The sequence below is a fragment of the Mus musculus genome, chromosome 4, assembly GCF_000001635.26.
Source record: "Mus musculus strain C57BL/6J chromosome 4, GRCm38.p6 C57BL/6J".
Taxonomy (NCBI): domain Eukaryota; kingdom Metazoa; phylum Chordata; class Mammalia; order Rodentia; family Muridae; genus Mus; species Mus musculus.
Genome location: NC_000070.6, coordinates 123,787,650 through 123,802,597, shown reverse-complemented (window position 1 = coordinate 123,802,597; position 14,948 = coordinate 123,787,650). Strand labels below are relative to the sequence as shown.

The 14,948-nt window shown below is 46.8% G+C and overlaps 1 protein-coding gene across 2 annotated transcripts in view; it reads right to left on the bottom strand.

Annotated features, from left to right (window-relative positions):
- Rhbdl2 (rhomboid like 2) overlaps positions 1-14,723 on the bottom strand; it is a 42,322-nt gene extending 27,599 nt beyond the window's left edge. Inside the window, exon 1 of one of the 2 annotated variants that reach the window (NM_183163.2) lies at positions 14,627-14,723. The gene's annotated coding sequence lies outside the window, so the exon portion shown is untranslated. Of the gene's footprint in view, positions 1-4,276; positions 4,377-14,626 lie in introns of those variants that run through there. The other variant, XM_006503025.4, reaches the window with a different exon arrangement.
- Positions 14,724-14,948: the final 225 nt, after the last annotated feature.

Sequence of the window (14,948 nt, the reverse complement as noted above, 5' to 3'; positions counted from 1 at the left end):
ACAAATACAAAAAGGAAATAAAACTTTACTAGAAGATAAACCGAGGCATATCTAACTAACCAAGTGTTTCTTTTAGCCCTTGGGACCTCAGGTGCGGCTATCAGCATGGTTGAGTGTTACTAGTCCTGCTGAGTGTTAATGCTCTTGAGGGTTAGAAAGGTGAGCAGTATTGCTGCTGAACATTGTTACACCTGAGTATTAGTTCTTCTCAGACAACTTATTTCAGAAACAACTTTACCTCTGCTTTCACTCATATAGGGACTGAAATGGAATCACTTAAAACGTTCTGGCCATAATTTAACCTGTAACTTTCGGAGATATTGTGTAACACACGGTGAGCTGAGGCAGCTGAAAGGTGGCTAGGGAAGAAAATCCCTTGCTGACATCCAGGGTCTCGTGAAACTTCTCCTTCCCGTTTCCTTCCCGTTTCCTTCCCGTTTCCTTTCTTTCCTTCCAGGGCTTTACATAGGCCAGTACTCTCTCGCTGAGCTATGTCTCCAGACAACTTTTTCGCTTGCTGATTTTTAATTTTGTTGTTTTGGTTTTTGAGGTGGCTTCTCTGCTCTGCTGTCCTGGAACTCCCTATGTAGACCAGGCTGGCCTCCAACTCTCAGAGATTTGCCTGCCTCTGCCTCCCTAAATGCTGGGATTAAAGGCACGCACCACCACACCTGATCCTACTAATTTGCATTTTTTTAAATTGCACTTACATTTTTTTAAATTTAGTGCGTGTCTATGTGTGTGCCTGTCTCTGTGTGTAGTTGCTTGTGTGTGACATGCTACAGTGTGCATGCAGAGGCTGGGGGACAACCGTGAGTGTTGATTCTCTGTTTCCACCTTGTTTTTGAGGCAGTGTTTCCTGTTTACCTCTGTGCAGCCAACTCCAGCTTCCAGGAGACTGCTGGGATTACAGACACCTACCAGCCCATCCGGCTTTTCTTGGGTTCCAAGGACCTGAACTCAGCTGGTGAGGCTGTTATGGCGATCCCTTCTACCTGCTGAACCATCTCCCACTGGACCTGATTTGGCTCGTCTGGCTGGCCATGATCGGCAGAGATTAACTTACCCCTTCCTGATGCTGGGAGTACAAACTGTCTCCACTGCACCCGGCTTTTTAGTGTGTACAGCAAGCCCTTTACCGACTATACCATCTCCCTCTTGAAGAGTCATTCCTATGCTTGATGACACAACTTCCAAAGCTCTTCCTATACCTAAGAGACACACAGAGTGGACCTATGAATATCAGACATCCAAAACATCACTAAATTTGACATTCCACCCCACTCCATCCAAAACTTTTATTTGAGACTGAAGAAAGCCTGGCGTGGTGGCGCACGCCTTTAATTCCAGCACTCGGGAGGCAGAGGCAGGCGGATTTCTGAGTTCAAGGTCAGCCTGGTCTACAAAGTGAGCTCCAGGACAGCCAGGGCTACACAGAGAAACCCTGTCTCAAAAAAAACCAAAACAAAACCAAAAAAAGAGAGAGAGACTGAAGAAAACCCACTACCAAAAACAACAACAGCATCAACAAACACCAGAAACAAACCTCACTTTCTCAGGCCTCCTTAACTTTCTTCTTTTCTATCACTAGCCTTGCCAAAGCTGGTCCTGAACCCCTATGTAAGCAGAGATGGCCTTGAATATGATATGCTGGGACTCAAACTCTGGGACTCTGCATGTTACTTAAGCATGCCACCAACTAAGATATGTCCCCAGCTACTGTGAGTCTTTTCTGCTCCTCAAACAAGAAGCAAAGACTATAACCACTGAGATCACAGAAAATACATAATACAAAAAAGTTTATCTGGCAAAACCAGCCTTTCAACTCACATTCATTCACACGGGCGCAGGCTACAGGCAATAGTCAATAAAATACCAAACTGTAAGTGTTCAGTCTCTCAAAATCAAGGACTTCCAGTCAGTAAATTCCTTTGATAACACTGGTCAATTGTCCACTTTCTTGGGGAATTCCAAATCTCTTTTTGAGATATATATATAATTTATTTTTATTTTATGTGCATTGGTGTTTTTTCCTGCATGCATGTCTTTGTAACAGCAGGTCCCCTGGAACTGGAGGTACAGACAGGTGTGAGCTGCCATGTGGTTTCTGGGGATTGAACCTGGGTCCTCTGGAAGAGCAGCCAGTGCTCTTTACCACTGAGCCATCTCTCTAGCCCTGCAAATCTCTTCTTAATGGGCAGCAGGGACCACCTCCTATTATAGAAGGAAGCATGCCTGATTTCTCCATTTCCCCTGCCCTAGCTACCTAGGGCAGAGGTATGACCTAAATTTGGGCAGTCAACTGTATTTGCTTAAATTTAAAATGACAAAAACAAAACAAAACAAACAAACAAACAAACAAACAAAACCCAATGCCTTACCATTCACCTCTGACTGGCCTGACAGTTGCTATAGAGACCAGGCTAGCTTTGATCTCACAGAGATCTGACTACCTCTGCTCTGCAAGCATTGAGATTAAAGTCATGCACCACCATGCTTGGGATGGGGGAGTCTTGAGGAATTATAGTCTGTATAGTCTGGCCCCACTACCTGTCCATTCTCCATTTCTGACTGAGGAATTGACCAGATGCCTCATGGTCCTAAGGCCATGCCTTCCCAGACATGAAAGGGTTTTATGGGTTTTTTGTTGTTGTTGTTGTTTTTTTGGTTTTTTTGAGACAGGGTTTCTCTATATCCGTGGTTGTCCTGGAACTTACTCTGTAGACCAGGCTGGCATCAAACTCAGAAATCTGCCTGCCTCTGCCTCCCAAGTGCTGGGATTAAAGGCCTTGTCTTAGGTTACCATGTTGATATCCTCTGCACACTCACCAACCATCACTGTTCTGCCATCTCGGAGTTGTCCGCTGAGATCTGTAGAGCCACCATGCTGTGAGGGTTGCCAGAGGGCCTAGGGCATCAATATGCCCAACATCTGTGTTTAGTTCCAATGAGCCTTGGTTTTATTAGCTTTGAGCACTCTTGTGTGTGTGTGTGTGTGTGTGTGTGTGTGTGTGTGTGTGTGTGTGAGAGAGAGAGAGAGAGAGAGAGAGAGAGAGAGAGAAAGAAAGAGAGAGAGATGTATGCATAGTTGTATACATGTAGAGGCAAGATCAATATATAGTGTCTTTTCTGGCTATTATTATTGTTCTTATTGTTGCTATTAATATTATTATTATCATTATTTGGAGTCTCAGCAGGACTGATTGGCCAGTAAGCTCCAGGGATCCCCGTCTCTGACCTCCTGGCACTGGGATTTCAGGTGTGCACTAAGCTTTTTACGTAGGTTCTGGGAATCTGAACTCACATCTTCATGGTTATTCAACAACCACTTTGAGGATTGAGCTATTTCCCTGGCTGCTTTCCTGTTTTGTCTTGTGTTTTTGAGACAAAAACCTCATTCTGTTGCTGAGGCTGACCTTGAACTCACAGTGGCCTTTCTAACTCAGCCTCCAAATGCTGGGATTATAGATATGAGCTACCTTGCCCAGCTTGTGAACATCCTTGTAAAGTGAGGCACTTTACCCCATCTCATGGATAAGGAAACTTGGGCTCCCACCAACAACTTTATCAAGGTCCTACACCCAGCAAGGCTGGGAGAGAGCCTGGAACCTCTGACTCCAAACTTCATGGATATTTCCCTTTCTCCATATTTTCTTTCTTTCTTTCTTTCTTTCTTTCTTTCTTTCTTTCTTTCTTCCTTCCTTCCTTCCTTCCTTCCTTTCTTTCTTTCTTCCTTCCTTCCTTTCTTTTAAATGTATTTTATATGTGCAGGTGTTTTGCCTGCATCTATGTCTGTATACTATGTGCGTGTCTGATACCTGTGGCAGACAGAAGAGGGCATCAGACCCCCTGGAAGTGGAGTTACAGATGGTTTTGAGCCACCATGTGAGTGCTGGGAATTGAACCCAGGTCCTTCAGAAGAGCAGCCAGTGCTCTTAGCCACTAAGCCACCTCTCCAGCCCCTTCTTCTGTGTTTTCTAAGAACCACACATTATCGAAGTGCACATCTTCATTTTGATTATGTATGTACACACACACACACACACACACACACACACACACACACACACCTCACCTTATTTCCTCCCTCACAGACCCAGCCCAAACTCAGGGAATTCTAAATGGAAGCTGATCTTCAGGTCACCATGCAGGCCAGGATAGAGCTGGAAATTCCTAACACTGCCATTGCTACCAGGGGGGAAGCAAACGGGCACAAGTGCCCACACAAGAACAGGGTTCACCTCTCTCAGAACTGGGAAGACTAAGTCAGGCTCACCTTCTCTTCTTTACCTAGTTCAGGAGGGTTGCTGGGATAGCACCCTTTGGACAGCTCTTCATTAATGGAAGACACCTTGGCCATCCGCTTATGTTGTTTGCTAACTGCAGTGAAACAGGGAGGTTTCAAACAGCTGAATTGTTTTTCTTTCTCCATGCAGCTGGTCCCACCCATTCATCAGTACCAGGCAAGTCCCTCCCCGGGGCTGAGTCCAGCCTTGATGTGGCCAGAGAGCCAAGCAGTCTGTACTGAGCGCACCCACTTGCCGCCCAGCTGGGCCTAGTGGGAGGTTTTTGGTGGCGTTGCTAGGCAACCTGGGTAATTGGTGAGGCCAGGGATTGGGCTTCTGAGCCACAGAGATTAACAGCCTCCTTCATCACACTGTAAACCATCATTATGCCTTGGTCCAGCGCCTGCAGGGATCTCTCTGTGGCCATGGCCTGAAAGGATGCTTTTTTAGCGACTAAAATTAAGAACTGGTTTTTCAGTATTATAGGTTTGTGGCTGTGGCTGTGGCTGTGGCCATTTTCTTTTTGCTCCATGTATGAGCACACAACTTGAAATAAATAGACAAAGGATCTAAAAAAAACAAAAAATGCCTTCAGAAACCCCATCTCTAAAAGTTTCCGTTCTGGAGGGGAAACCCACTGGCCCACCGTAGAGAGGGCAACTAAGGTAAGGAGCTCTGCCTCCCCAGGCCTCTCCACTGTGCATTCAAAGCTCCTTCCTTGAACTCCACCACCCTGGCTGTGGGTCAGGCTTAGGAACCATAGCATGGGTGGCGTGCTCAATAGTATGTTCATATTACCATAGCTTGAGTGGTGTGCTCAATAGTATGTTTGTATTACTTCCACTAAAAGACTATCATAATTCCTCCCTTATCCAGTCTTCAGAGTCTCTCCTACTCATGTTAGTTTGGGAGATGCTCCTATTCACCCTGTGCTGAAGATACTGTTTCCACTTACAGATAAAGCAAACGAGGCACCAAAGCTTGCATTCCGGGTGACTGGAAAGCCAGCTCCCTGGGGCTCTAGGCTACATCACATTGCTCCCCCAAGAGCTACTGAACATATCATGTAGGTGCACACACCCCAGTAAATTAGTGATGGTGATACTAGCATGCACTGCTGAGCTGCACATGGGTGAGACACACTGTGATCCCAGCACCTGTGAGGCGCAGGTGGGCGAGTCAACGGATGTTCAAAGCCAGCCAGACCTACGTAGTGCATTCCAAGTCAGCCAGGACTGCACAGGGACCATGTCTCAGAAAAAAGGGTGAAGGGAGGGAGGGGCTGTGGAGATGGCTCAGCAGTTAAGAGGACTGGCTGCTCTTATAGAAGATAGGGTTTGGGTCTGAGCACCCACGTGGTCTGATGAGGGCATAAGATCTTCTAGAGCTAAAGTGATGGATGACTATAAACCATTATGTGGGTGCTGAGAAACAAACCTAGGTCCTCTAAGAGAACAACAAGTGCCCTTAACCACTGAGCTCCTAAATGAATCTTTCTTAAAAGTACCCACTATTAGCCAGGCTGTGGTGGCACACGCCTTTAATCCCAGCACTTGGGAGGCAGAGACGGGTGGATTTCTGAGTTCGAGGCCAGCCTAGTCTACAAAGTGAGATTCAGGACAGCCAGGGCTACACAGAGAAACCCTGTACCCCCCCCCCCAAAAAAAAGTACCCACTGTTATAGACAGGACTTTGTATTATCTTCAACACATCACCATCCTTATTGATCATGACTGAGCTTTCAAAGCTGTCTCATATACACTGAGAAAGACAGTCCAGAATTTTTTCCAAAATTAGATAACATTATTTAAGTGACTTGACCTAGCTCGCATTCCAGAGCACAGGACTAAAGAAACCCTGACACCATGTCAGTACTGTAGGAATGTAAAATCGTTGCTTTTGTTAGAAATCTGTAGTCCGGCATTAGCATAATACCTTTGATCCCAGCACTTGAGAGGCACCTCTGAATTCAAGGCCTACCTGGTCTACAGAGCAAGTTCCAAGACAGCCAGGGCTACACAGAGAAAGCATGTCTTGAAAAGAGGAAGAAAGAAAGCAAATCTGTAAGTGTTCTTCCAAACTATTTTCACTTGTGTGTATGTATGTATATTGAAGTATGTGCTGGTACATACATGAAGCACACATGTGTTTGTGTGTGGAGACCAGAGGTCCATCCCCAGGAGCTGTCCACCTTTGTTGGTTTTTGGGGTTAGGGTCTCTCACTGGGATGCATGATGGTAGATTAGACTGGCTGGCCAACTAGCCCCAGGGATTTCCTGTCTGCCTCCTCAGGGCTAGGATTTCTCTCCACCACCACCACCACTCTCACCCCCTGTTCTTTAAAACAGGATCTCATGTAGATCATGCTCCCCTCTGTATAGCCAAAGATGATCTTGAACTCTGTTCTTCCTGTCTCCACTTCCCAAATGCTGGGATTACAGGCATGCACTACCACACCCTACTGACATGCCTTTCATGTTTTTGTTTATTTTATTTTTTTTTTTTTGAGGCTAAGTCTTTCTATATAGCACTGGCTGACCTGGAAATCACATTGTAGACTAGGCTGCCTACAAACCCTTAGGGACAACCACACCCAGATTTATTTTTATTTTCAATTTTTTTATTTCTATTTTATGTGCATTGGTGTTTTGCCTACATATATATGTGTGAGTGTCAAATCTTAGCGTTACAGACAGTTCTGAGCTCTCATGTGGGTGCTAAGAATCTAACCTGGGTCCTCTAGAAGAGCACTCAGTGCTCTTTACCTCTGAGCCATTTCTCCATCCCCTAAGGATTTATTTTTATTTTCAACAGTGTGGTTAGGAGTAGATATGTGCACATGAGTGCAGTGTCTCAGGAAGGCCAGATGCACTAAATTTCCTGCAGCTAGAATTGCAGCTTCCCAATGTAGGTTCTGGGAACTGAACATGGGTGCTCTTAACCGATGAGCCCCTGGGCCCCAGACCTTGGCAAAACTGACTCTATGATAAAAGTGCCATTCAAGCCATAAAACTCAGCATGCAGACAGCACCACCTACCAAATGAAAATAAAGGCCTAATCCATCAAAGTATGTAAATTACAGGAAAGTCCCTAAATCTACTAGTCTTGCTTTCTGGTTTCTGTAGTTCTGCTTCTGGCTAACAGTTATTGTCAACCAAAATATGTCAATCCAGAATACGATTTTTATGCCTAAAAGTTCACCCTGAGAAAGGCTCAGTGCTACATTGGGATCCTGAACACTGAGTGTAACTGTTGACTGGCTAATAAAGACTTTCTATTGGCTTAAATTCGTTTCCAAGCAGTCTTCTCTGGTGAATACCCCACAACAAAACCAAGGAGGGGTAGAGAAATAGAGACAGAGAGAGAAGAGGTGGCGCTGGAAGCAGCTGCTGCCTTAGAGGTTTGTTTTCAGGCTTGGGAAAGTAGCTCAAAAGGTGAAGTGTTCACTGAGCCGATCTCAAGTGGGCATGGCAGTGCATATCTCTAATCCCAGCTTTCAGGAGAGACAGAGACACAGAGAATCAAAGAGACAGAGAGGAAGACAGAAAGGAGGGAGAGAGGAGAAGGAAAGGGGAGAAACAGAGAGGGGACAGTGTAGAGAGGGAGGGGGTGGGAAGAGGAAAAGGGAGAGAAGGAGAGAGAGGCAGAGGTGGGAAGGTGAGAAGGGAGGAAGAGGGAGAGAGATTGAGAGCCAGCATATGTTTTTAGCCACTCCTCCTGGGTATCCTTACATACACCACCATTCTCTGGTGATCACCAAAGCTCATGTGGTGAGTGTGTGTTTTGGCAAACCATCCCTAGACGCCTGGTGTGTGTTAGACACTAGAAAGACATAGAAGAAGGAAGAAAAGAAAGCAAAGCAACCAAACAACAACAAAAGTCTGCTCCTCTCCTATTCAGAGGGAAATAGAAAGTCCTAAGAATTGCTGCACAGCAGTATATGCAGTGATTCAGATGAAAAGTGGGTCAGCCTGGGCACAGTGGGGCAAGCCATTCAGTTTCCAGAGCCTATTGTGGGACACTGAAGATGAGCACACTAGTTGTCATTCCTCCCACTAGGAGATGGAATTAGTTTTTTCTCTTCTTAAGTCACAGGGCCAACCCTGTGCCTGTGGCAGAAGGAGTCCTGGGGACTATGAAGGCCAGGCTTTAAGAGATGTGTTGACTACCCTTAGGCCACCATGCTCTGCAGAAGGCCATACTCCAGCATGGAGGCTGGGACCATGTAGAGCAACAGGGCACTAGGCCAATAATGACACCTCCTTGGTCTTCCCAGCCAAGAGCACAACAACGAGATGACATGAGTTGGCAGAGAACAGAAAAAGTGTGCAACCTCCGTAACATTTATTTTGGAGTTACTTGTAATACAGCATTAGCTATCAACATACAGAGCCAGATTGTAGGGGTGGTTCTGATGCTAAGGTCCTGTTCCCCAATTGGTTCTTGATCTATCAGTAAAGAAGCCGTGGGCTAATTGCTGGGTGGAAGGAATAGGCGGGGCTTCTGGGTCCCTGCCGGGAAGCAAATGAGCAAATTCAGGAGAGAGAGGAAGGGAGAATTCACCATGCTTTAGAGAGAATAAAGCCAAGCAGCCATGTGAAATCTCAGGTGGAGCAACCACAGGCCACTTTTACAAGCAGGGATGTTGGGGATGTTGAGCTGGGACTAAAAGTAACTGAGCAACTAAAGTTGAACCGATTTAGGGTGTTGAGCTAAGAGTACTGGGAAGGGCACTCTAGCCATGTTAGCCGAGGTAGTTTAATAATGCCCAGCAATTGAGCCAATAAGGCAAGTTGAAATTGAGCAGTGTGTGTGTGTGTGTGTGGTTTTTATCCATGGACTCAAGAGAATCTGGGAGGGGGCTGGTAGCACGGCCCATTCCCGGAGCTTAGGCGTGGTAACAAAAGCTACGCGAGACACCAGATGACAAGAGGACATCTCACTGTGTCTTCCCACTGGCATTGGTCATCTCTGTATCCCTCTATATAGGAGATTGCAGATGACTCAACTGAAGCAGCCTCCAAAATTAGCCTCCACCTCCATCCCTATTTCCACCTGCTCTTTAAAACAATACATTGGAGTATATCAACTTGCTCAAAAGCCATGGCAAGGCTAGGGTGTATCCCAGCCGGTAGAGCACTTTCCTAAGGTAAAGACCTTGGATTCCATTGCTAACACTCCAAAGGAGGGAAAAAAAAGCTGTTAGCTGTTTGCATTGTCTTCAGGATAAACACAGCAGCTACATGACTTGGCTCCTGACTTTTTCTAGAATCCAGCTTCCATCAATCTCTCCCAACAATATGCTGCGGCCATAGGGACTTCTTCCTATCTGTGATACTCATCAGACATCCTCCTGCCTCAGAGACCTTGCACTTGCTGTTCCTTCTAACCAGCTCTCCAACCCCAACACAGCAACCCTGACTCCCACCCCCCACAGGGCTGGCACCTCCTTAGGAAGTCTCCCTGCCCACACCTTCCTCCACTCCAATATTCTAGTACATTTTCTTGCTTCCTGGCTCCAAACACTTACCATACCTAAAAATATCTGGCATATTTATTGTCTGTCTGTTCTAGTTGCCGGAAGGTCAGGATTGTTCATTTCCTATTCCATCTGCACCATAGCATCTACCACAGTAAAAGGCACTCAGTGAACCCTGAATGGGCCAATCAAGTAAATGAAGAGAGGAAAGGAGTCAGAAAACCCTGGCTCCTGCTCCAGTGTAGTCCCTGCTTGACTATAGAAAAGTCACTTTTCTTAATTCAGACCAGGAGCTAACCCCCACCAAACAAAGCCCATGTCTGCTGTTTACCAAATGTTTTGTCCCTGAATCCCATAGGAACACCCCCTGCCTGCATTAAACCTCTTGGTGCTTCAGGAACTTCATCTGTAAAAGAATTATATGAAATTGAGCATTGATAGCACATTCCTTTAATCCCAGCACTTGGTGGCTGAGGCAGGTGGATCTCTGTGAGTTTGATGCCAGCCTGGTCTACAGAGCAAGTTCCAGGACAGCCAGTGCAGTTACACAGAGAAACCCTGTTTCAACCCCCCCCCCCCACACACACACACCCCAAAAGAGGACTGTGTGATGGTTGATACTGTCAACTTGACAGGACCTAGAGACACCAAAGACAAGCTTCTGGGCTTGCCTGTAAGAGATTCTCTTGCTTAGTAAATAGAGATAGGAAGTTCCAACCTGACTTTGTGCCACCATTCCTTTGGCAAGGATCCCAGACAAAATTTAAAAAGCAGCTCATATTAGACCAAGCCGGCCTCAAATTTCTTAAGATCTTGAGTTTTCAATCCTCCTGCCTCCACTCCCCTAATGTACCACCATGCCCAGTTTATGCAATGCTGGGGATTGAACTCAGGGCTTCATATTCATGCCCGTGTATACTAGGCAAGGAAGGAAGGGAAGGAGGGAGCGAGAGAGGGAGGAAGAGATAATTGGAGATCGAGTAAGAACAAACAAGAGTGATTTGGTGAATAGATGGAAGGGGCCACACCTTACTACAAATGTATAGTACTGGGATGGCGAGATGGCTCAGCGGTTAAGAGCACCGACTGCTCTTCTGAAGGTCCTGAGTTCAAATCCCAGCAACCACATGGTGGCTCACAACCACCCGTAACGAGATCTGATACCCTCTTCTGGTGTGTCCGAAGACAGCTACAGTGTACTTACATAAAAAAAATATATAGTACTGATTTTACTTAAGTCTACTCATTCATAGTAATTATGAGCTGTACACTATTCTAAGGATTTTCACAGAAAAATAGCTTATTTAATACTCAGACCAAACCTGTGCTGGCTAGTCTTATGTCAACTTGGCACAAGCTAGTTATCTGAAAGGAGAGAACACAAATTCAGAAAATGCCTCCATAAGATCTGGCTGTAAGGCATTTCCTTAATTAGTGATTGATGGGGAGGGCCCTGCTCATTGTGGGTGGTGCCAGCTCTGGGCTGGTGGTCCTGGGTTCTATAAGAAAGCAGGCTGAGCAAGCCAGTGAGCAGCACCCCTCCATGGCCTCTGCATCAGCTCCTGCCTCCAGGTTCCTGCCCTGTTTGAGTTCCTGTCCTGACTTCCTTCAGTGATGAACAGCTTTATGGAAATATAAGCCGAATAAACCCTTTCCTTCCCAACTTGTTTTTTGGTGATGGTGTTTGATTGCAGCACTAGAAACCCCAGCTAAGACAGGATTCTTACTGCCTGTACTAGTGACTTGCTGTGATAAAATACCTAGCAAAGCAACTTAAAGGAGAAAATGTTTCTCTTGTCACAGTCTGAGAGTTCAGACCCTCATGGCCAGAAGCCATGACAACAGGAGCTAGAAGTACTTGATCACACTGAATCTCCAGTCGGGAACAGTGAGTGACACAGACATTGTGGCTACTCACTGCTGAAGTTATCTGGCTACCCAGAGGGCCCCAGGGATCCTCCTGTCTCCACCCACTAGAGCTGAGTTAGGATAACAATTATGTGGTATCACATGAAGCTTTTAGAGTCCGAGAGATCAATCCCACACGTGTGCAGCCTACACTTTGCCAACTGTCTCCACAGCCTCAGTCTTGTGTACCAGAAGCTGGTCTCAAACTTAGTATACAACTGAGGCTGTGGCCTTGGCATTGATCGTCTTGTATCCACCTCCTGGGTGCACTCCCCCAAATACACCCTGTACTGTGACCACACTGAGCCAGAGCTGGCCAGGTTCCCCTTCTCCAGTTGGTCTCCTCGTGAGTTCTGCCCTCCGTGGAACATCTTCCCTCCCAATTTGTTGTCCCAGTTTGAGTCCCTTTACATCTCTCCTTCACTGTGGATGTGTCAGAGCCACACTGCATGGTGGAAGTGAAGGGCCCTCTAATGTGGCTCACCAACCTCTGCTGTGTCCGGGATGCTTTCTTTGCAGACTGTGGGCATCCTTAAGTACAAGACTTCTGTTGTAGCCATTTTGCATCCTTATTGCACAGTCTAAGGAATGCACAATTGGATATTGCTTAGCTTCATCTACTCACAAAAGACTCACTGACGGAGCATTTTTATAGCAAGAGCATAGAAGGTACACTGTTTATGTAACAGTGCAGACACTATCTGGACCCTTGGTTTTGTTCACTTGAGACAGGGTCTTGCTGTGCAGCCCTAGCTGGTCTAGTATTTACTATGTACCTCAAGGCAGCCTCAAACTCACAAAATCCTCCTGCAGCCACCTCCCAGTGCAGGAACTACAGGCATGAATCATCAAGCCAGACTAATTACCCCCCTTTGGGGTCCTTTAGGTCTCCTAGGACAGATAGAGCACATGAATGAATGAATGAATGAATGAATGAATGAGGAACAACTACAAGCATGTCTCCTGCCACCTGAGTGAAACAGCTCAGAACAGAAGTGATTATGACGCCTCCCTCTCTGTCCTCTATACAGAGACTTTGAAAGACTTCAGGGACTGAGCAGACAGCGTGAATTCTGATCCACAAACCTGAATCCTGGATCCATTATGTATTGGCCTTAGGGAAAGCCTATGGGGATGAGAGTAATATAGCAGAGTTTCGATGCAATGAATCTTTGTGTTTGGTTGGTTTGGTATCTGAGGCAACGTCTCTCTGTGCAGCCCAGACTGGCCTTGAACTCCGCCTCCTGAATGATGAGATTACAGATACCCACAAGCCCAAGACCACGCACTGAAGATGGCTAAGTGCCAGATCCAACTGGGACTGAGGGACGAGAGGCAATCACCACTTGTTGGGGAAGGGGTGTCACTTTCTTCTGTAGTGTGTCATAGATAATTGGTCTTTTTGACACTAAATAAACCCCACCCCCACTCAGCAAATAACTGAACTCAGGAAGCCACACACTTGATGTAAAAGGGACATTCACTGACAAGAATACCAGTGGGAGGAAGGGGGGTAGGGTGTGTGAAACTGGCTAAAATATATTTCATTAATGTTCAAAATTGTCAACAAATATTTAATGGGGAAGGAAGGCTGGGAGTGATAGCATATTGGGAAGGCAGAGGCAGGAGGATCTCTGGAAGTTCAAGGCTAGTCTAGTTTACACAGTGAGTTCTGCCAGCCCAGATAACATAGTGAGACCCTCTTCCAAAAAGAAGTAATAAAATAGAATCTTCTTAAGTATGGAAGGAGAATAATGTCTCTGACAGATCTCAAGTCAGAAACGGCATCACCGTCTGGTCCCAGCCCTGGTCCAGGGTTTGTACATCCAGCCAGAGGCCCGTCTCCTTCCTTCACATCTCTGGCCTCCCACTCCCTAGAGCACCTGCCTCCACTACTCAGTTCAATTTACAAGCCACCTAGACACTGTCAAGGCCAGGGTTTGTCTTCTCTATCTTTACAAGCTTACTGCAAGGAAGGTGCCAGTTAGGGAGGGGCAAAGAAGAAGAAAGCACAGATGTTTATCCAGGCCCCACTGTGAGCTGACCACCCAGCCTGCCCTGGATTCACATAGTTCCTTATTATCTTTAAAAAACAAACAAACAAACAAATCCAGGCCCTTACAGATGAGGATGCTGAAGTCCAGGAAGTAAAGAGGAAATGAAGGGTCAGCAGTCCAGGTTTGTAACTCCTGCCATGCCCCGCTGCCTGCCTGTCAGCTTGTAGATACGTGTGGATAAATTTCAACTTTTTTATTCACAGCAGGAAGGACATGTTCCTCCCTTCAGACAACTGATGTGTGTGCTCAACTAATGAGTAAACAAATGGCCAAGAATAAAAGACCGATTGCTTGAGGTAAATCCCTTAGGTGCCCATAGCAGGAAGGAGGAAGTCACAGCAGAGCTGCCGTGTTGGAAGAGCTGAAACCTCTACCTGCCAATCTCCAGGGCAGAGGAGGTAGAGGCTGGGGAAGCCCAGGTAGTTTCTGGCTCAGATGGTGATACAGACGATTACCAGTTCAGTTATAGGTGTGGCTGACATGTCTCACACACACACACACGCACACGCACACGCATACGCACACACACATACACCACCATTCCTCCCGCCCAAAACAAAAATAAAAATAAGCCCTGGGAGTCTGAGGATGCTGGGGAGAAAGTAATGAAACAGTGCTTGCTTGAACCTTGCAGCGAGGTGGCAGGATTAAACTCCCAGGTCGGCTCTCCTTCCACTTCCAGGGCGCTGCCAACTTTGAAAAGTTTCAGAACCCGAAGCAGACATTCTAGGTTCTTCCGGAAGGTTGACTCTGGAAGCATTAATCTTCCTTCCCCTCGCTGACGGTCAGCAGGTTTAGGGAGCTACCTAGAATTTCTGCCACCAGCTTCCTGCTTCAGCATTCGGCCTCCCACCGCCTTCCTCCCCCCATCCCCCAATCCACCCCTGCACCTTACCTGGGGAGGCCGAGGCACAGTGGTCCCACACTGCAGTCGGATCTTGCACTTCAAGCAGCCAACGGAGCTGCCTGGAGGCCCGAGCCGCAGCCTGCCAGGCTCTCCTCCCGCCCTCCCAGAACTAAAATTGTCCAGACAGGTTCCCAAGGAGGAGGGAGCCAGAGGAAATCCCCTCCCCTGGTGGCCTGGCCTAAGCCGGGCCAGCCTGCTAGGCAGTCTTCCCTGGGTTGGCCCTGGATGAATGAGTCCTGGCCTCCTCCTACTTGGGTCTGTGCCAGGGAGCCTGTGACAGCCACCCTGCTCCTTCTCCTGGGCTATTCAT